Here is a 22,639-nt window from a genome sequence, read left to right on the forward strand (position 1 = left end):
TTGCCCTTAGACAACTGCAAGAGAAATGTAGAGAGCAGAACAAAGGACTCTATGTAACATTTATCAACCTCACCAAAGCCTTCGACACCGTGAGTTGAAAAGGTCTGTGGCAGATCCTGGAATGACTATGATGCCCCCCCCCCAAAAAATTCCTCAAAATGTTTATCCTGCTACATGAAGGCCAGCAAGGCCAAGTCAGATATGGCGACACTCTCTCGAAGCCCTTTCTAATAACTAATGGTGTGAACCAAGGTTGTGTTCTCACTCTAACTCTATTTACAATCTTCTTCAGCATGATGCTCCAAAGGGCTACGGTGATCTTGAAGAAGAAGATGACATTTATATATGCTACTGTACTGATGGTAGCCCATTTAACTTAAGCCACCTGAGGGCTTGCACTAAGACTCTAAACTATCTAGTCCATGTATTTTTATGTTGAATTTTAATCTGTAAGCCGCTTTGATCATCGCGGAAAAGCGGGATAAAAATAAAATCTATTATTATTATTATTATTATTATTATTATTATTATGAGCTGCTTTTTGCTGATGATGCTGCCCTCATTGCCCATACATAAGCAGCTCTGCAGTGCCTAACATCTTGTTTTGCTACAGCTGCAGAGCTCTTTGGGCTGGAAGTCAGCCTGAAGAAAACGGAAGTTCTCTACCAGCCTGCACCTCAGGAAGAACACTACCATCCCCACATCACTGTAGGCACATCTGTGCTTAAGTCTGTCCAGCAGTTCACCTACCGGGGAAGCATCATCTCCTCAGACGCCAAGATTGATAAAGAGATCGATCACAGACTAGCAAAGGCATATAATGCATTCAGAAGGCTTCACAAAAGAGTCTGGAGTAACAAACATTTGAGGCAAAGTACAAAAATCAGTGTGTATAGAGCCATTGTACTGTCTATTCTCTTCTATGGGTCTGAAACATGGGTCACCTATCGCCAACACTTACGACTCCTTGAATGCTTTCATCAGCGCTGTTTACACACAATTCTAAATATACACTGGACTGACTGTGTGACAAATGTTGCTGTCCTTGAACAAGTAGGGATCACCAGCATTGAGGCCATGCTATTGAGGAAACAGCTGTGCTGGGCAGGACACATTTCTAGGATGAAAGACCATCACCTCTCAAAAATAGTATTCTATGATGAACTCGCCATGGGTCAGCGTAAGAGGGGCACCCCAAAGAAGAGATACAAGGACTCCCTGAAAAAATATCTCAGGCTCAGCCAAATTGATCACCAATAATGGTCCACCCTGGGCTCGCATTGGGAGGCATGGAGACGCACTATCCACGATGCTGCAGCCTTTTTTGAAAACTCATGCCGAACAAGTCCCGAAGAGAAACGACAACGCAGAAAGAACCACAACCCGGAAACATCACCCAAGGATACTTTCTGCTGTGATTTCTGCAACCGGACTTGTTTATCTCAGATTGGCCTTTTTAGTCATCAACGCACTTGTAGAAAGTGCGGGATGAGTTCTTCCTGAATCTTCATTTGTGAAGAAAAGGCAGAGAGAGACCTTTCTAAGTGTTAGAAAGCCTTCTCATGATATGTCCAAAGTATGACAACCTGAGTTTTGTCATCTTGGCTTTTAGGGAGATTTATGGCTTGATCTGCTCTAGGACCCATTTGTTGGCCTTTTGGGTTGTCCATTAAATCCTTAGCACTCTTCTCTAGCACCACATTTCAAATGAGCTGATTTTTCCTCCTATCCTCCATCTTAACTGTCTAGCTCTCACATCCATCCATGGAATTAGGGAATGCAATGGTTTGTACGATTCTAACTTTTTTGCTCAGTTGTATATCCTTGCATTTAAGGATCTTCTCTAGTTCTTTCATAGTCGTCCTTCCCATTCTTAATTTTCTTCTGATTCTCTGGCTGCAGTCTAAATTTCTATCAATATTTAATCTCAGGTATGAGAGTTGTTTTACTATTTATCACTGGTTACTTTCCATAATATTAAAAAAAATCACAAATTTTTGTGTTTTGCAGTGTAATATGTATTTTTATATTAATTCTTATGAAATATCCAAAATATTTCACTAGGAAAGCATTTTTATTAACTTTAAATTATTGTTTTACCTCTTACCAGCTATTTCACTGTTAGAAAGGGAAGGGTTAAATCTAGATATATCTCTGAAGAAGACACATCTACTATCTGAGAAAGATTGGCAATGGCTTGTAGACTTCCATATTTTTCTTAGAAGAAGATATTTTTCTCATCCCTTCTTGTAGTATGTTTTACGAGCTGTTAAACACCAGCAGTATGTGAGAACATTGAGTGTTGCTTAAGGGTAATGTAAAATGCAATGTCTAGCTTGGAAAGGAGAGTTCAACAATTGTTCTCACTGAAGACATAGATCAAGACAAGCTGTGCTGTATACTTGGCTCTGCTAACATCATTTATATGCTAGGAAACAGATCTTCTGTCTGTTATCATTATATCCAGCTTGCTAACAAGTTTCTAATCTTTCTCTTAGGCTTAGAAGCATTTAAGCTTGGTTGGTTTTTTGTTTTGTTTTGTTTTAATTTTATTACTGGTCAGGTTGGTCATATGTGACAAATCTTGCAATTTAATGTTCTGAGTCATCTAAGAGCTTTGTCCAAGACAAATGTTAAACATAATTTGAAGGTCAGTGAAAGCAATAGAATTGTTTCTGGAAAGCATTAATATCACTTTACCCTTAAACAGTCTTGTCTCTGAGTGAAACAGAAAGCACTTTAAGAAATTGATTGCTGAGATAAAGAAAAATAAAATGGAAGAAAAGGCATGACATTAAAAGTATTGCAAGGCCCCTCACTGGCGGGAGGAGCTCAGTTTGGGGACAGTAATAATGACCCTTTTATGAACCCTACCAGGCCTTGAAATACAATTCATATTGTTTTTCCTGCTCTCCCTGTGTCTTTGTGTGTATGTTTCAATCGTTTTATTTTTAATTAGTGTGATATTTCAGGTGATAATGTAACAAGTAAAGGGAAAGGTTTCCCCTTTGACAAGATTGTCAAGTCATAACTGACCATAGGGGGCAGTGCTCATCTCTGTTACTAAGCTGAAGAGCCAGCATTGTTACCTTTCCATTGAAATGGTGCATATTTGTCTACTTGGATTTTTATATGCTTTCAAACTGCTCGGTTGGCAGAAGCTGGGACTAGTGATGGGAGCTCCGTCACGTAGCACCTGGGTCTCAAACTGCTGACTTGCTGATCTGGCAATCATCAGAGTCATCCTCTTAACCACTAAGCCACCCTGTCTGTTGGTGTTTTTTAGTGTAACAAATACCAACAAAATTGGTAACCCTTTCACATAACCTAACATTGGGTAGGAAGAATGCTTATCATCCCTCCTTTTTAAGGGTATGTTATAATTTATTTCTGATTTGTAAAGTTTATTCAGTCTCTTGCATTATTTGCACTCTACCTGCTCCTTTCATAGGTGCCAGATGATTCCCTGCCCACCCTGAGATAACCTACTGCCCTCACAAGTGGTGGAGAATTCTTCCCCACCATATGTGTTGGAGCATGCTTCAACAACTATTCTGGTTAGTTTTTGTCCATAAAATGGGAGATGAAAGTATCTTGTCTGTTACCTGCTGAAGCAAGCTATTTTGGGTTCCACTGGCTAATGTTTCTGAAGGACACAAATTGAACATGAGTCAACAGTGTGATGCGGCAGCTGAAAAAGCCAATGAAATTTTAGGCTGCATCAATAGAAGTATAGTGTCTAGATCAAGAGAAGTAATCGTGCCACTATATTCTGCTTTGGTCAGGCCCCACCTGGAATATTGTGTCCAGTTCTGGGCACCACAATTCAAAAAGGACCTTGAGAAACTGGAGCGTGTCCAAAGGAGGGCGAATAAAATGGTGAAGGGTCTGGAAACCTTGTCCTATGAGGAATGACTTAGGGAGCTGGGGATATTTAGCCTGGAGAAAAGAAGGTTAAGAAGTGATAGCCCTGTTTAAATATTTGAAGGGATGTCATATTCAGGAGGGAGCAAGCTTGTTTTCTGCTACTCCAGAGAACAGGACCCAGAGCAATGGATGCAAGCTGCAGGAAAAGAGATTCCACCTCAACGTTAGGAGGAACTTCCTGACAGTAAGGGCTGTTCAACAGTGGAACAAACTTCCTTGGAGTGTAGGGGAGTCTCCTTCCTTAGAGGTCTTCAAACAGAGGCTGGATGGCCATCTGCCGGGGATGCTTTGATTTAGATTTCCTGCATGGTAAGGGGTTGGACTGGATGGCCCTTGTGGTCTCTTCCAACTCTACAATTCTATGATTCTATGATTGTATGACTTCTCACATAGAATCATAGAGTTAGAAGAGATCACCAGGGCCATCCAATACAACTACCTGCTGTGCAGAAATACACAATCACAGCACTCCTGACTGATGACCATTCAGCCTCTGTTTAAAAAACTCCAAAGAATGAGACAGTGCATTCCACTGTCGAACAGCTCTTAATTAAGTTCGTCCTAATGTTGAGGGTGAATCTCTTTTCCTGTGGTTTCCATGGAAGTTCCCTGAAACTTTCCTGATAATTATTTAGATCTTTCTTTTCAAGTACAAACAAAATTAGAGGATTGTCGAGAAATATTATCTGTGCATGCTTCTAAGGCACTAGTGAGGAAAGTATAGCCTGCAGGCCCCCGAAGGCCATTTGTGGGGGACCCTCTCACAATCCCATCATTTTTTTCTAATATTTTTTGTTACTAAATTGTGTATAGAGGATGTGATTGGACAATTTTACTATATTCCCTATATGGATATTTTAGGTCCATGTGGTTTTAAAAAAAACAAACAGGCAGACAACTTTTAGTTCACTTCCTGCTTCCCCCCCCCCCTTTAAATGGTTTCCCTTGGGCCTAAAATGGACTATGGGAAAGCAAGAATGTGGTAAAACTGACTTTGCGCTATGTAGAGGATGGGGCATTGTGAGGCATTTTAAATCAAAACCATTTTTTGCAGAACAAAAAATTAGGGAGGAATGTCAGCAGAGGAGTACAGATCTCCAAGGTCACTGGAAACACTTGACAGTTGATCGCATATGCTGGTAGAAAAAAAAAATAGATTCTATGATTTGTCTTATATGCACTCTGAATTAAGTGAGATTTTGCTGGAAAGTTTCTCCATAACACATCAAAGGAAACAATTTGACACACAAATGCAAATATATAGGATGCTCTTGCCCAGAATGACACATATAGAAGATGCTTGCATAATAATGGATAAGGATTTATTTGGTTACATGTATGTTTCCCCAACCCCCACCCCACCCAGAAAGGGGGGAGGAGGAAATGGAAAAAGTATGCATTAAGTGTTGACTTGAAAGTTCCTCAGAGGCAATTTACCACAATTTCTGATAAGATTTCATTTAAAAAAATACAACAAAATAAATCTAAAACAGGTAGAAATTAAATACATCATTGCTGCCACTAGCATATGAAAATCACACAGACACACACATCTGTATGAAAACACTGATAGCATAAGAAGATGGAGGAAGAGTTAATTTTTAAAAAGCACTGTGAAAAATAGTGAAGAACAAAGCCAAGTTCCAAAAGACCTGTTTAATCAATATCATTTCATCTTTGTAGAGAAAGCAACTCTATGTGTGTTTTCTGCCTGGCTACCGTTAAACTATGCTAGCCATGTTTGCACTCAGATCGCTGCATAGAGCAAGTGGTCTAAAAGTGCCAATACAATTTGCAATTCCAATCAGTGAATGTGTTTAAATCCAACTACTGGAAGTCTATGTCAGCACCTGAAGTAAATAACAATCTTTGTGATGTACTTGTCTGACCCAATAAATGTGTTCATTTGAAACTGTCGTTTGTAAATGTCATGATTTATTACAGCTTGTGCTTCCTAAAAATAGCATTGCCACAACTACACAACAGCACACTTAAGGGAAAGGTATGATTTCTTTCTTTGGCACATTCTCCCTTGTTTATTAGAGGATTTTTCACAATAAGTCATCACTTAGTGGTAACAGGGCAGTATTTGTAAATCATACCATGCTTAATTCCCTATTCCCCTTCTGTACTTTACTTGATGGAACCAACACGATTACACAAGAAACTGCATAAAACAGAAGGGAATAAAAGATCAGTTCAAACAGAAGATGCTTGCTTCAGTCAATAATCTCCTATTGTTTAGTTGACCTTTAAATTCTTAGCCATATCATTTTTCATATCTCACAATTTTATTTGTAATATGTAACAAGGAAAACAGTATAACTCAGGGCACATTTGTATGGAACAAATGCCTGCTATGTCCGATGGGGATTGCATTATCCATAAGAAAGCCCTCCTGATGACATTAGGACTTATATTTGAATAAACCTGCATAGGCTTATGTAGCATGACAATTTTTCAAGATAATTTAATACATAGCACATTTTGAAAATCAGGTTCAAATTACTATTTTAGATACATCTTATAGTTGTTTCTTTTTTTAACATTTCTGCTTTCTTTTCTTTCTTTTCTTTTCATTTTGTCTCTCCCCCCTCCCCCCAGAAGAAAGAGATGAAAACAAGAAACAAGCATGGAAATATGGGGGGGGGGGGAGGACAAGAGTGTTGTTTGATTGATTTTATTGATTGATTGGTGACATTTACACCAGCTCTACCAAAGAGTCACTAAAATGGTGTACAACAAATCAGATAAAGACAGAAAACATTTAAAAAAAATCAACAATAAAACTACATTATATCAGTTAAAATGACATTAGATCCACTAAATAGTTAATACATTGTAAAAAAATGGAAAGGCATGTCTTTTCAAAATGCTCAGAAAGGGGACTAATCATAACTCTGAAAGAAAGACATTTTCTAAGTAGAGAGTGCTGAATTCACCACTCGCTGGCATCAGAGCATCAGTCAACATTGCAGAGTGACTTGTAGCGCAAGCCTCAGAAATAGGATTCTGCCATTAAAAAAATTGTAGACATAGCATCAACAAAAATAAAAACAAAATTAAGGACCTTCTCCTGAAGGATTCACTTGGCAGGCTAAAAGTGAGAAACTCTGTCTCTTAGTTACGCCTACTAGGATTAAGGGCTTTAATTTTTTAAAAAAAGATGAACTGAATCTTTTGATCGTTTGGTCTGTGCAAGTTTTTCAATGATATAATTTGGTACCATGAACGAACAATCACACTTGGTGCTCATTTGCTGAAAACAGCAAGTATGATATACAAGGTTCTCAGAAGCCAGGAAAGAAAGAAGTGAATTTAGTATCCACAGTGAACTGCTGAGCAATTAATGACTGAATAAAAAGTATATAAGAATAAATGGGATGCAATCGGGACATGTAACAGGACCAGAGACAGCAACTGTGAATGAAATTGGAACATAAAAATTCAATTGTATAACCAATACATTGTTCTTGTCATCACAAGCACCAAACTGATCAGTGTTCCACGGGAGTAATATTGTCCTTTAAAATGTAAAACTATATTGGGGTTGATCACTTCCAATCTGTTGGCCATAGTTTTCTTTTCCCTCTCTGTTGACATATGATGATTAGCATTAGAGCTGACTCCATCAATGTAGATTACAATTGTTCTATGTGGATATCTTCTGTTCCTGGAGTCTTGTCTTTTGCCATTTCCTTTATTACATCTTCCGACGCATTTTTTTGGAATTTGGGGTTTATCTTCATATAAGCTCTTCGTTCCATGTGTCCTTCATGTTGTCATCTGTTTTATATACCTCTTGTATTGCATCCATTGTCTTTTTATTCCTTCCTGGTCTTGAATTATGTTATTTTTATTGTCATAGAACATCCAAGTCCTTGGTTTGAACTTTCCCTTGATTTCTCGAATCTTGTAGAATAGGACTCTCATTCTTCCTTTTTCGTTGTTGTATTCTATTTGTCTACATTTGTCATTGTAGTAATATCCTTATCTTTGCGTACTATTTGGTGTAGTGTTGCATTCATGATTCTTAGTTTATTCCTATCTCCTTTTTGTTCTGTTTCTCTTCTTTCCTTTATTGCTTGTAGCATTTTATCTGTCATCTATGGTTACTTAATTTTCCTTTGTCTGTTGGAAGTGTCTTTATGCATTCTTCATTTATTATGTCTCTGGCTTCATACCAAAGCTCTTCCAGTTCATGATCTATTATTCTTAATACTGCAAATCTGTTCTCTATATTATCAATATTGTCAATTAATTCTGTGAAAATGTTGTTTAAATCATATTTTGGTATGATGACTGGTTTTGTTCTCTTCTTGAGTTTTACTTTTATTTTTGAATAAAAATACTGGTCTTGGCCACCAGCATGGAACTTCGCCCTCTTTTACTTCCAATTATATAATCTATTTGTTTTTTGTGTTGCTATCTGGTGATGTCCATGTGTACAACCTTTTCTCTGGTTGTATGAAAAATGTATTTGCAATGAATAGGTTGCTGACTTCACAAAAATCTACCAGATGCTCATCTGTTCATTCCTTTTGCCTAATCCAAATCTCCCTACTATTTTTGATTCTTTTTTACTTCCAACCTCTGTGTTCCCAATCTCCAATGATCAGTTTGACATTCTGTGTTGGTGTGTTGTCAATTTCTTCCTGTACTCCTTCTGCTATGAAGGAATACATGGGATCCAACTCTGCACCTGTCCCATGGTGATGCCAAGGTCATGCAATAATAATAATAATAATAATAATAATAATAATAATAATAATAATTGGCAAGGAGAGTGCAGAATATCCATGAATGAGAGAGTGTGACTTACCCAATGTCACCCTGTGGATTTACATGGCTGAGCTGGGATCGGGACTCTAGCCTCCCAGTTCACCATAGAAATTCACTGGCTGACCTTGGGCAAGTCACATGCTCTCAACTTCAACTCCAACTCCTAGGTATTCCTTCATGGTAGAAGAGGGGGGTTGGATGACCTCTTGGAATCCCTTCGAATGCTAGGTTTTATCCATCATGGCAGAATTCCTGCCATTGCACCCCACCCTGCCCCTTCTTCTCTTTTGTGAGGGTCACACTCTCTCAACCTCAGAGGCAGGGCATGACCAACTCTGCACTTCTCCCATGGTGATGCTAAGGTCATGCAATAATAATAATAATAATAATAATAATAATAATAATAGGCAAGGAGAGTGCACATTCTTTCAGCCTCAGAGGGAGGGCATGACAAACCTCTCTCCAGCTCTCTCAAGGTGATGCTAAGGCAAACCTACTTTTATTTTGCATTTTAATATATATATATATATATATGGAAAGCAGAGTTCAAAATATCCATGAATAAGAGGGTGTGATGCATCCAAAAAGAGCATGGCATAAAGGGCAGAATATCTTATCTACCACCAACACACAAAATGCCTCCCCTTTTGTTCTCTTTTGTTTTTCAAAGCAAAGCTGTGAGTGAGCAAAGATGGGGGGGAATCACCCTAACAAAGGAAATAGCCTCTGGTAAAACCCAGGATGAATGGTAGCTTTTCTTACGCAAAATACCCAAATCCTGTAGGTCAAATTTGTCAGCTGAAAGTTTCTTCTCTTCTCTTCATTTGGAAATGATTAAAAATAAAAATTCTTACTCATGATCAAGAAGTGATCAGAATTTCTTCTCTATAAAATGCTTTCGAAATTTTCGAATTAGACATATTTCTACTAATTTTCGAATTTTGGAGAATATTCTTTACATCCCTACACATGCCAACACATCTGATAATCCTGAGGAGGAATGTGTACTCAGGACAAAAGGCTACTGTCAGAAGAGAACATGGAGAACATTTTAGCTATGTGATCCAGTTAACTGAGTGAGATGGGCCCCAAACAATCACTCCTAAAATGCCTGTTGAGACAGTAAAGTCATTGGCCCGTTACAGACGGGCCTTTGCTCTGCCCCCAGTACATACTAGGGGTTGGCCGAGGACACGGCGTCCAATCAGGCCTCACCCCTAGTACGTACTGAGGAAGTCAAAATGGCGGTGCCCTATACAAATGGGCGCTGCCATTTTGACGTGACGGACGCTTAGCATCTGCACATCGCGGCGCTTTTGTGAAGCTGCAAGTGCACCATTGACACCTTGCGGCATCACAACTGCACTGCAAGAAGAACCCACTTTTTGCGGGTTCTTTTTGCTGCCCGGGGAGCCGCGTGGTTTGTCTGCTGTGGCTTGCTCATGCAGCAAACACGGGCGCTGGGAGAGTGCCCTTTTTGGGTGCTCTGTAAAGCACCTTTATTTGTCTAAAAAAAGAAAACAGAGAATGTCTAGTCTAAATATTCTAGGAAGAGAGTTCAAGAGCAAGGGGGCAACCACTGAGAGCTTTCCCTCCCACAGGATGATCAGACAGTCTCCTTTTCCAGGATATGTCCTACATTTCAACCTTCTGTCCAGGAGGAATTTCAAAATGTTCTCCATTTTGAAGATGACTAAAAAGCATTAATTGATACTGTCTTTATATGAGTGATTTTAGCTTTTATTTGGTAATGTCCTCCATTTTTTGCATTTTAATTTAACGATGGATAACCTTGCACTGGTTCACTTTTTTTAAAACAATAACAACAGCAAGGAAGGTAGGCAGGTAGGTAGGTAGGAAGGAAGGAAGGAAAGAAATCTTTTTAACAGTGTGATATTATCAGGAACAAAGTATTTTAATGTTATAAGCATCTTTTTTTAATACAGGCAAGTACTCTTATTATGATACCATAGTCTTCCTCTTTTTCTACTGCCTTCTACCTTATCAAGCATTATTGTATTTTCTAGTGTGACAGTGTCAGTTAAGTAATTGTGGATACTAGGGAGAGTTCAGGGTTGACTTGCCCTCGGTCCCATTTACAGATTGAGTCTCCCGTATCCAGAATTCCAAAATCTGAAATACTCCAAAATCCAAAACTTTTTTTCATGGTTGGATGAGATGAACACAAACTTTGTTTCATCTGTGGTCTTTACTTTTGTTTTCTTAATGATTAAATGTAAACTTTCCTTTGCACTTTCTTCCTTGACTTTCTTCAGTAACCATTTCAAGTTGAGTTGTCCCAACTCATGCTCTCCAAGTATCCCTATCCTCCACTGCTCTACTTAGGTCCTGCAGAGTCTGGTACATGAGCTCTCCGGTTGAGTCTATCCATCTGGACACAACTAGACTGCCAGTTGAAACTTGCTTCAATATTGTTAATAGTGAATGGAACAACAATTTCTATCTCACTTAGGGGACATCAAAGCTAGTTCAAGGTATACAGGGCACTTTGTATAGAGCATGCACCTCTTTCAAATAGCTGAGGGAAGCAGCTAAGTTGTTCATACCATTTACCCCTCCATACCACCCAGAATTGGCCACCTGAGTTGATTGCTCACTGTAATGGTAGAGACAGCCTCGACAGCGAGTCTTTTCAGCTATTCATGTCCTGTAGCTATGCCACAGAGAATCAAATGACTGTGTGAACTAATAGTATACATATTCTGCTTGGCATGAACTATCTAGTTGGAAACTGCTACAAAATATGAAAGAAGCTACCATGTATATCCAAAGCAGAATATATCTGAAACTTATGCTTCAGAAGAAGACAATGCTGAATTACAAACATGATGACTGTTGAGATGAGCAAATAAACATGAAGTTGTTTAGAGGCAGTGTACAGAAGAGTTACAAGTCCACTAACATAACTGATAGATGTTAAGTGAACATAGCTTTTCTTCATTCCAGGGACTTTATTGTGGATAACACAATTTACTTCTTCTCTTTTAGCCTGAAGATAATGACAGTGCAGTTCTCTGTGCAAGTGTATGATAGAATATCAAAGACAGTGGGTCTGGTGGAAAATGACTTTGTTTTGTATAATATTTTGTAGCGCTCAGTAGCTGCAAATAGAAATGAGTGCAGGTGCAGCTTAAAGATAGCAGCCTAGTGAACACATTTTGCTTTGACTGCTGTAGTCTAGGAGACCACTATTATGCATCTTTGGCAAGTCATCCACCTTTGTTGTTATTGCTGCTGTTATTATATTCCAGAGCTTCAGAAAATATCCTCCCAATTGTTGTTTTTTTACTGGTGAGGTAATTAACTGGACTTTATTTTCCTATTATTTTGTTTTTATTTATTGTTTCCCTGAAAACTGTAATAAATTGCACAATGGCTAGAATGTTGTTTAATGCAGTTTTCTCAAGATGAGTAACATCCACATATTGGTATATGACATTGGAGATTATCACATAGGGAAACAGACACAGATTACATGAGGTTTGTATCATTTCCAATGGATCTTATTGCAATATCCGATGCCCAGGCAGTAGGCAGCCCATATGCCAGCTTCTCAGGCACCTTTTCAAGAACAGGATTTTCCCATTCTTGAAAAGGTGCTGGAGAAGCTTAGGTTGCATACAGGCTGCCTACTGCCTAGGCACAGGACAGTGTGATAAGATCCATCACAAATGGATACAAACTGCATGTTACCCATGCCTGTTTTCCCATGTGATAATCTCTATTGTAATTTGGTGATAAGCCTATAATTTAACATGATCCACATCTTGAAGACTGGATGTTCAACTCTTCTGCTTGCTCTGGATTAAATATTAAATGCAGCAGAAGGCTTCAGATAATGCTGTAGGAATAGTGTGGGAGGTAGAGCAACTGCATCCATTTTTGAAGCCATGGAAAATGTGAATGTTTAGTTCCATGTCTGCAACTGATATTAGATACCATGTAAGGGCCTCATAGGTTCCTGTTAGACCTCCCTGTCCCTGTCATCTTCACTGCTGTGGCTTGTTCAGTTCCAGGTCAGGGCAGTTTGCTGGGCTTCTTATTTGACAGCATGAATTTAAAAGACAAAACAGAACATTGCCAATATGAGATTAACTCCCCCTCTGAAAATAACGGGGGGTTGTGAGTCACCTTACTTTTGATTCTAACCCATTACAAATGGAATAGTTACAACAAATCAATCATGCATTCACATTTCCAGCCATCTGGAATCTCAGGCCTCCCTTCCTCCACACAAGATGTTATGTTTGTAAGTGATTTAGCACTTTCCTACGCTGCTCCTGGAGCTTCTCCATAGAAGGTTTAAATGCTAAACTTTACATATTTTTCATATTAAAAATTTATAAATCAAATATGGGAAGCATCAGCATGAATGTTACTGTTAACCCTTGAAATGCAGAATAATTTATTACTGTGCTTTCTATTATAGAGGAACAATCCTCACAAGTATTTCCCCCCTTGTTTTATACTGTATGCTTCATTTTATATTGACAGTTTTAATTAGTGTAATTCATACCATTATAGAATCATAGAGTTGGAAGAGACCACAAGGGCCATCCAGTCCTAGCCCCTGGCATCCAGGAACTCAAAATCAAAGCATCCCAGACAAATGGCCATCCAGCCTCTGTTTAAAAACCTCCAGAAAAGGAGACTCCACCACATTCCGAGGGAGTGTATTCCACTGTCAAACTGTTTTCACTGTCAAGAAGTTCACCCTAATGCTGAGGTGGAATCTCTTTTCCTGCAGTTTGCATCCATTGCTCTGTGTTCTATTCTCTGCAGCAGCAGAAAACAAGCTTGCTTCATCCTCAATGTGACACCCCTTCAGATACCGAAACAATGCTATCATATCACCTCTTAACCATCTCTTTTCCAGGCTAAACGTACCCAGCTCACTAAGTGTTTCCTCATAAGGCATAGTTTCAAGATCCTTCACCATTTTTGTCACTCTCATTTGGACACACTTCCGCTTCTAAACATCGTTATTAAATTGTGATGCCAAGAACTGGACACAATACTCCAGGTGAGGCCTGACCAAAGCAGAATAGAGTGGCACTATTACTTCCCTTGATCTGGACACTATTTTTTGTTGATTCAGCCTAGAATCATATTGGTCTTTTTAGCTGCCACATCACACTGTTGACTCATGTTCAACTTGTGGTCTACTAGGATTCCTAGATCCCTTTCACATGTAGACTTGTTAAGCCAGATGTCCCCCATACTATATCTATGCATTTCAATTTTTTTGCCCTAAGTACAGTACCTTACATTTCTTTGTGCTGAAATTCATTTTGTAAGCTTTGGCCATCTTTCTAATCTATTAAGGTCATTTAATAAGCAATTCATCATTTTCAGCTCTATTATGAAATTTTAACACATCTCTGTATGCATGCAAGACTGGGAAATGAGTGTCCTCCTCAGCAGCTGAAACACACTTAAATATGAAGCATACACTCATCTCAATTGTTTTTAACAACAAGATACATTTTCCAAACACACATGTGTAGCAGATACAATTTGCATGATCCTTCTTAATCATTATTAAATTATTATACAATTCATATGGCTACATTCCTGTTTGCTTTCAATGCCAGTTTTGCTATAATTTATGCTGTATATTTGGAAGCCTGGTTAGAGATATTCAGAAGAAAGTTTTCCATGACTTAAGTTCCAAAGAATCAAGCCCATGAGTCTTGATAAGCTTAATACCCTCAGAGGTCTTCATACGCATTATTAATGTTATGAACGATTAGCAAAGATTTGGTCCAGAGCACTGCTGAAAACAATGACTCAGAGTAAAATGGTGATTAAACTTTCTTTCAACAGTCTTGAAACAGATGGGAAAAACAAACAGAAAGTGTGTCTGCTTGTCTGTCTGTCTGCCAAACAAATCCATATTGAACTGAACCTTTCTACCAAAAAGTACCTGATCATTATTACATATTAATAGCTGGATTTAGAAGTTTAATATGAAGGACTATTCAGATATGTAGTGGGTGGGTGAATCAAAATGAGCTAGAGCTGTGATCAGATTGTCAGAGAGATGATAAGAAAATGGATTAGAGAATCTTTATGAGAATGGATTGCAGATCTTTAGTTATCTGGTGATATATTAAAATGTCACTCACTCTTCTCTTTTCTCTCTCCAAATCCTGATATAAATCTGCTTCACACCTGTAAACATGGATTCCTTTCTGTGTATAATACAGAAAATCAAGGTTTTAAAAGTATGATACATCCCAAGAGTGAAATTCAGGGGAGTGAGAAAAAGCAATAGATTATATATTCTCATGGTGACGAATGGATCACATCAATTTTCAATTTAAAAAGTGCACACTATGTGAGGTACATATCATGCAGCTAGAGACTATTTCCGCTTTTACATTTTCTTTTACAAAGTTAGGCAGCCCTGATCTTGACTGGGACTGGTGCACATGGATGGTAGAATTTTAAACATGCCACAATATGATTTTATTCAAAAATATACACAGAATGGGAGGAGGCGAGACAGAAAACTTTCTGTTAAAATGCACAATTTTTCTTTGTTTATTTCTTGTGTAGTTGCAAGGATTTATTTATTTATTTATTTATTTTAAAGAAAGAAAGAGAAAGAAAGAGGGAAAGAAAATTTAAGATCCTTTGGTTTGTGCTTGTCACCAATGTGGATTATGTCTACAGACACATAATAGATGAGTGATGTTTAGCTTTATAATATATATGTATCCCATAGTTTGGCCCATAAGAGCTCAGTGGTCTAATTCAGTTCATATAGCTCTTCATATTTTGTGTAAAGTTAAATAATCTTCACTTTGTTGGGACACAACTAAAATCCTTTCTCTTAGGAGTATGGACTGAAATTCATGATGACAATTACAGATGTGCAACCCAGTGCACATTTGCAATTGTTTCGTATTCACAATCCCTAGATGTTTAATAGTGCAAGGAATACATAGGTATTGTGAAAGTCCCCCAATCCTGACTTATAGGGGAGTAGACGCTGTAAGTGGCAAGGGATCCTTTCTCTTGTCAGTTTGGTACAATAGACTGACGTTTCTACCTATGTCTAACAAGTGATCTCTAGTGCAAAGAGGAATTGCAATAGGAATCCAGCTTCTGAATTAGAGATTGCTGGAGGGAGGTGAGTGGAAATGTCAGTCCATTGCATCCCAATCAACAAGAAAACAGACTCATCAATTTTCTCAGTGAGTACTACCTGGTAATTCAGGACTGAGGGTGAGGACAGTCCATGACATTGTACTCAGCTGTGCATCTAACACAGTGCTGATTTAGAATCCTGACTATATATTTTTTTTCTGTTTTCCATCTTCCTAGTTTTGCTTGGTCTTTTACTCTTATTAAACATGAAAAGCCCAAGTTTAACACATTACTATTATTAATTTCATTAGTAGAATGGATTTAAATATTTGCTAATAATATCCAAGAGACCTACAGATATCAATCCCTTTTTCTTTCTTTTTTTTTACATTCTCTGAGCAGATTAAAACTGCACATTTGGGAAAGTTGTGTGGCTGAAGAAGAAGAGTGATGTTAAGGGGTTTATCACATGGGACAAATCCCATGCAGAAACTAGATTTAAAGTGAAATCAACCCACTTTTGTGGGTTGTTTTTCACATGACGTTTGGGGTTAATCCAAAACAGAAAGTAGAAAAAACCCGCAAATGGGGGTTGTTTTTCAGATGACGTTTTCATAAAAGAGAAATAATGTGAAAATAACGTGAACAGAAAGCTAACGAAACCCACTTCTTTTTACTTTCAGGAAATTCCAAAGGTAGAAAGGTGAGATTTTTGTTGGCTTTCTGTTCCGGTTATTTTTGTGTTTTTTCTTTTTCTGCCAATGCGTTTGAAAAACAACCCGCATTTGCAGGTGTTTAGTGGATTTTAAAATCCCATTTCTGCACAGGATTTGCCTCTGTGTGCCTCCGTGAGATTTTTGTTGGCTTTCTGTTCGGGTTATTTTTGTGTTTTTTCTCTTTCTGCCAATGCGTTTGAAAAACAACCCGCATTTGCAGGTGTTTAGTGGATTTTAAAATCCCATTTCTGCACAGGATTTGCCTCTGTGTGCCTCCGTGTGATAAACTTCTAAGGCAGCATGGGTTTCTGCTTTATTTCTGGGTGCAGTTCAAACACTGCTGACTACAACGATGTATGCTGTCTGAACTAGGACAGGTTATCTGTCAACTTGATCGCTGAGCTTGCAGGAGTCATAATAGCTCATTCTCTATGAGCCTAATCACTGTGCTTCATTTGAGTTGTTTTTTTTCCCCTGGATTCTGCCTGTTGAGATTCATTTGACTGGGATTTGTAGCTGATAGCAGCCTAATATGGAACTCTAGGTGCATTTCCTCTATTTTGGCATTGAGAAAGTGTAAATAGCATTGTTGTTGTTGTTTCATTATGTTTCTAACCTGACTTACATTTTAAAAACTTATTGTAGGCAAAGTTGATTTACCTAGTCCATTTTTTATTTTCTCATCTTGCTATTGTTTTAATATAATTCATTTCTCTACTTGTGTCCTTAGCATTTGTGTTTGAAGTATTTACTGATTTCTATACCATTTTTTAAGAAAAAGGATCATAGGAACCTGCCTTATATCAAGTCAGACTATTGGCCCATTGAGCTCAGTACTGTCTGCACTGACAGGTAATGCTTCTCTCAGGTTTCAGACTGGAGTTCTTCTGTTTTTTGGGGGGAAAGTGCTGAGAACAGAGCAAGAGCACCATGTCTTCTGTATGAAAAGCATGACCCTTCTTATTGCATTTCTATCTTTTAATTTGAAAGCTGCTTCGGAATCCCTTTGGGACTGAAAGCAGGCTTAGAAACAGTAAAATTAAAAGAATAAATTCTTTTTTATTTTTTTGTGAACTGTTTTTTGCCCAAAATGTTTTAATACCTTGGGGTGGTGGTGGTTATATTCCTAAGAATAGCTACACTTTCTTTCTCACATACACCCCTGTAAAGCTTCTACAACACTGTTTTTTCTGCAACTTTTAGAGATGGAAATATTTCTAATGCATACCATTCACAAATTATATCAAAGTACTTTGGCATGCTGTAACCATTTCCTCATTTATTTCTTAGCACTTTTCTCTCATTACATTTAACTTACTGCTGTGAATGTAATGATATTGCAGTGGCATATGGCAAGCAATAGATGTAGATTCTCCTCTGTTTCCCTCATGTCTGTGGGAATGACATGTGCAATACAATTCATTTGCTCAGCCTCAAGTCCCTCTTTCCCTTAATGTTAGAGCATGTGACCTGTTTTGTGGCAATTCATTGCCACTTCTGTTTCTCCCAAGTACAAGGATTGTTGTTCTATTTTTTTTTTTTTTAAAGAAAGGTAGACAGCTTTATAGTAAGGGCTCTTACAACTGATTCAAGTCTCTGATAAGCACAAAGTGTCAGGAAATCTATCTATACTTATACACTGAAGGGAATTAAGCTGCACTGAGATTTAAAAGTGAATAAGGAATCCAATAAAACAGAAACTGCTTACTGGGTTAAGTTACACATTCGGGTTTCTTTGCCCATAAATAACCTAAAATGCTCTAAAGAGGAAAGGAGAGCAATTGCTACCTAGTACATCGAACTTGCTTTGAAGAACAGTTTCCTACACCAGAGCTGAAAAATATGCTTCAGTATTTATAAATATGGTCACTGAGGGTGGGTTAACATTGGAATGGGAATATTCTTAATTGCTTCCTTTGGGCCTTACTGGAGTGGCATAGAAATCAGCCGCAAAGTAGCAGCTCAAGTTCCATTGATGTAGCACATGAATTAGCCCTTTCTCCAGTTTGCTAGATAGGGCTAATGGATTTCTATTCTGTCAAGCAAAGGAATGAGACAGATATTTGATCATATCTTAGTGCTTATTTTCCATGTTAATGCAAAGCAGTGGTGTCACTAGAGTTGGTGTCACCAGGTGCAGTAACTCATGTTGACACCCTACCCATTGACCTCCTTCCTTACCACACCAGGCAGAATTGTTAGTAGCCCCCACATAGCCCAAAAAACCCACAAAAAACAATTGTTAGTAATGTTTCGTGGGGTTTTTTTGCTCCTGGTACTCATTAATCATAATTTCTGCATATCACTGAATATCATAGTAATAGCTGTGACATAAAACAACTAGCAAAATTAAAATTGTACCTTTAAATTACAATATTGTACGCACAGCCTCAAAGCATTTACATATGCATAGTTTCAGGAGTTGAAGTGAAAATTTGGTAAAAGGTGATTTTTTTAAAGAAAATTTTAAAAGAATAAAAATATTTTAAAAATATTTTTATTAAAATTTAATTTTTTTAAAAAACAAACACCTGGGACCTTTCCTTTCTCCTTCCACTGAGCCTTGCCCCACTTGCACCATCTCTACAGTATTTTAATGGGACACAGGTTAATGGCACAGCCCATTTCTGCCAAAAAGGCATAAGGGTCTACCTGTGTAAGTTGTTGCAGGTTGAGATTTCTAGCAGCTGGAGTCCTGTCACCAAAGTCTTTGCAAGACCATGCCCAAGCTGTCAGAGTCCTGGAAGGACCAGGGCTAGTCAACAGGGACAGCCACCTCTATTCGTGCATGGTAGCTGGAACAACTGGAGATACAACCATTTAAGGGTTGTGTTGGCTTCCCCACTCTTGCCACACCAACACAATCTTCTGTGCTGCCCCTAGCTGCTCTGTTTGCATTTTGCCTTGTTAGCTTGTTGTGTTTAGACATTGGTGTGTCTCCTGATTCTGACTCTTGCCTTTTGGAACTCAGCCTTGCTGTATTTAGACCTGGTCTGCTTCCTGACTCAGCTTCCTGTTTCTGGCCACTTGGACTCCTGGAACTCTGTCTTGCTGTGTTTAAACCAGATCAGTCTCTTGACCCTGCCTCTTGTCTTTGGCCCTTTGTACTCCTGAAACTCTGCCATGATGTGTTTAGACCTGGTCTGCTTCCTGGCTCTGCCTCTTGCCTCTGGCTCCCTGGACTCCTGGATCTCCAACTTGCTGTGTTTAGACCTGGTCTGCTCCTTGACTCTGCCTCTTGTTTTTGGCCCATTGGACTCTTGGAACTCAGCTTTGCTGTGTTTATACCTGGGCTGTTTCTTGAACTACATTCTTCTGCTGGCCCATTAAACTCCCTAAGGGTCATCATCCATGGCCCTGGCCCTGGCCGCCCACCTTGAAATCCAAGCCACCCACGCCTCAGACCCTGACAAAAGGAGATGTTTGAGGAGCAGTTGTGTCAGTGTCCCATAGGTGTCACCTGGTTTGGACTGTACCCCCTGCACTCCCCAATGATGCCACTGATGTCTGATTTTGCAGTCAGAAATGCTGCTAACCTTAAAAAAACACTTTTCTGGAATGTATGGTGAAGTCTCTGGCCAAAATGTTTATGTAAACAAGTGTATGTTGGGGAAAATTCACACAAATACTTTTAGTGAGCACAACATTCAAAATGAATTAAATGAACACAGTTGGTTGCAAAGATATGCATATTAGGTTAAAAAATTAAATGTATGAATGAAGAGAACTGTACCCAAACTGTGTGTGAATTTTCATGAAAATTCTTTTTGAAAAAACAAAGAGGGGAATGACAGGCTCCCAATTGTAGCCCCTCTCTTACAACAAGAGGCTGTGCTTTGAAAAAGTAACAGCTTTATTGAAAAAAGAGATACATACAACAGAAGTGACTTTTTTGTCAGGAATGAAAGTGTGTATTAACATATGGTTTATATAACCCCATAAAGCAAACCCACCCCATCAAGCAATAAAGTAAATTAATTGGATAACTCTTTCCCACGCAGGGATGAATCTCCTCCCTGGTGATGTAATGTCCTCCAGTCCGGGATCTTGGCAAACTCTCAAAACAATTAAGTTCTCACACAGCGTTATCTCCTCACTGCACCTGTGACCTTGAGGTATAAACCTTAAGCCACAACAAGACTAACACACACACACACACACACACACACACACACACACACAGAGTTAAGCACAACTGGAAACCCCATCATCCTGTAACCCAACATAGTATAGCAGCATATTAAGATATTATAGCAGCATATTAAAATATAATAAACATATTAACATAACATCATATAAGCAATAAGCACTCTATGTTTCAGTTCTCCCTCCCATCACAGAGACCATTCTCTAGCCCTTTGAAGACCGAGCCTCTGCTGGCTGGGTAACTCCCTCCACATTCTAACCTTAACAAGCAAGCACATATTTTAACAGTCAGTCTACCTCTTTCTAGTACATTCTATTAACCCATTATAAAATCTAACATTAAACCAACTACTAACTGAATCTAATAATATTCAAACAAAACCCTAAACTTATAACCCTCATGACAGAAATCCCTGAATAAATAAATGAATGAAGGGGATTTCTGACAGTTTAGAAGAATTCTCCAAATCTCAAGAACTGAATTTAGGGTTGAAAAGATGAGTGACTAAGAGCAAATTTGTCTGATGAGTTGTCCATCCCAGTCAGTTTATGAAGCAATTTATTTAGCAATACGATGATGAATGGTTAAGAGGTGGGGTTTTGTTTTTGTTTTTTGCTCTTAGAAGTCCTCTCTTTACATGTTTAGGGATATGTCAACCTGTAGTTACCAAACTAATGATAATATTTTCTTAATATGAGAACTGATGGATAGCATTCTAATTGTTAAAAAAATTAAAATTCCTATTTGGTTTTGCTAAAACACAAAACAGAGAAACATACTATGGTAGTTTATAGGAGGCATTCTGCATATTGTTGGCTTGCAAGTAGCAGCAGACATATTCAGCATATACAATGCTTAAGAATGCTAGGACTTGCAGTCATCAACATCTAGATGGCAATATGATTCCCACCCTCATTTAGTCCAGTGCAAACTTACATTTCAGTGTGTGGCAACCATATCTATATTCTCACCAGGTAATCATAAGAAGAACAAGTACTCTCAAATCAGTTCAGTGATTAATTTTTCATTTTTAGACCGATTCACATTTGCATGGGAAAAAACACTATTAATGCATGACATCTATCCCTGGATGTACCATTTATATTTGAAAAGAGAGTTTCATAAAGGTGATCTGCTGATCTACATCTTATTTGCATTAAATTTAATAATAAATGTCAGCACTTGGACAAACAAATAAATAAATGAGGCTATACAAATTGCAAAGTATTTCCATCCTGTACTGCATTCATTCACCTTTCCTACTTTTAATATAATGTGATTTGTGTGCTGAAGACTTGCAAGAAAATCTGCCTAGGCACACTGGCTTTAGATCTAATGGATTTTACCTAGATGCTCAAGTGTTTCAAGAATAACTGTTGCTAAAGGCTCCCTGCTGAAGCAAAAGGCTCTGCCAACATTGCTCCTGGAGTTTTCCATTTAACCTTTCAGTAATGTGCACATAAACATGTTGTCTGTGAAGGAAGCAGTGCAAATTAAAGTGTAATCTAACCTCTATTCTAGGTAACAAAGGTTGGGAAGGCATTTACCCTCACATCTGAATGGAGGAAATGAGAATGTCCACCTTATCTTCCAACATATAGAAAACTGGTTGGCTGACTCATACTTTTGGATTTATCATACCAAATATATTCTTGACCTATGCTTCTGTTGGGGTGTACTTTGATAGCTTCAGTTCTTTACTTATGGCAAATTTGAACTAAATATGCCAAGTGGGACTTAATACAACAAAACCATGCAGTGGGGAATTTGGCTCTTCAACATTACAGACAGACAGCATTTATTTTACTATTCTATCCCCTTTTCCATCCTTTACCACTCCTCTGACAAGTAGTTGTTTTTCTGTGTCCAGCAGACATGCTCTGATTTCACCATATAGTTTCTCACACCCTATTCTAAACAACACAAAGGTGAGAATCATATAGCCCTCCAA

General features: G+C 38.3%; 1 long non-coding RNA gene across 3 annotated transcripts in view; it reads right to left on the reverse strand.

The window, feature by feature from the left end:
* The window catches only part of LOC149319662 (uncharacterized), a 107,189-nt gene that overhangs the window by 20,759 nt on the left and 63,791 nt on the right, over positions 1-22,639 (reverse strand). The gene's annotated exons all lie outside the window — the stretch shown is intronic.

The sequence above is a fragment of the Sceloporus occidentalis genome, unplaced genomic scaffold (assembly GCF_023333645.1).
Source record: "Sceloporus occidentalis isolate IW3139 unplaced genomic scaffold, rSceOcc1.0.p SCAF_2, whole genome shotgun sequence".
Classification (NCBI taxonomy): Eukaryota; Metazoa; Chordata; class Lepidosauria; order Squamata; family Phrynosomatidae; genus Sceloporus; species Sceloporus occidentalis.